Consider the following 407-nt stretch of genomic DNA (forward strand, 5'->3'; position numbering starts at 1 on the left):
GACTGAGAAGTCCCAGGATTTGCCATCTGCAAGCTGGAGACCCAAGATGGTATAAGTTCCAGTCCAAGGGCAGGACAAGATGAGATGAGATGCCCCAGCTCAAGCAGAGAGGCAGGAAAAAAGGGGGTAAGTTCCACCTTCTTGTAACTTTTGCTCTAATCTGACATTTAACTGATTAGACAAGCCTCACCCACCCTGGGGAGGGCAATCTGCTTTACTCAGTCCAGAGATTCAACTGCTAATCTCTCCAGAAACACCCTCCCAGACACACCCAGAGTCACGTTTAGTCCAGGGGCCCTGTGACCAGACAGGTTGACACATAGAATGAATCCAAGGACTGTTCATTCTGTCCTGGCTATTCCTCGAGAACGGGGGGGGGGGGGGGCGTTATTTGTTTTTTTTGTGTA

The sequence above is a fragment of the Lipotes vexillifer genome, unplaced genomic scaffold (assembly GCF_000442215.2).
Source record: "Lipotes vexillifer unplaced genomic scaffold, Lipotes_vexillifer_v1.1 scaffold512, whole genome shotgun sequence".
Classification (NCBI taxonomy): domain Eukaryota; kingdom Metazoa; phylum Chordata; class Mammalia; order Artiodactyla; family Lipotidae; genus Lipotes; species Lipotes vexillifer.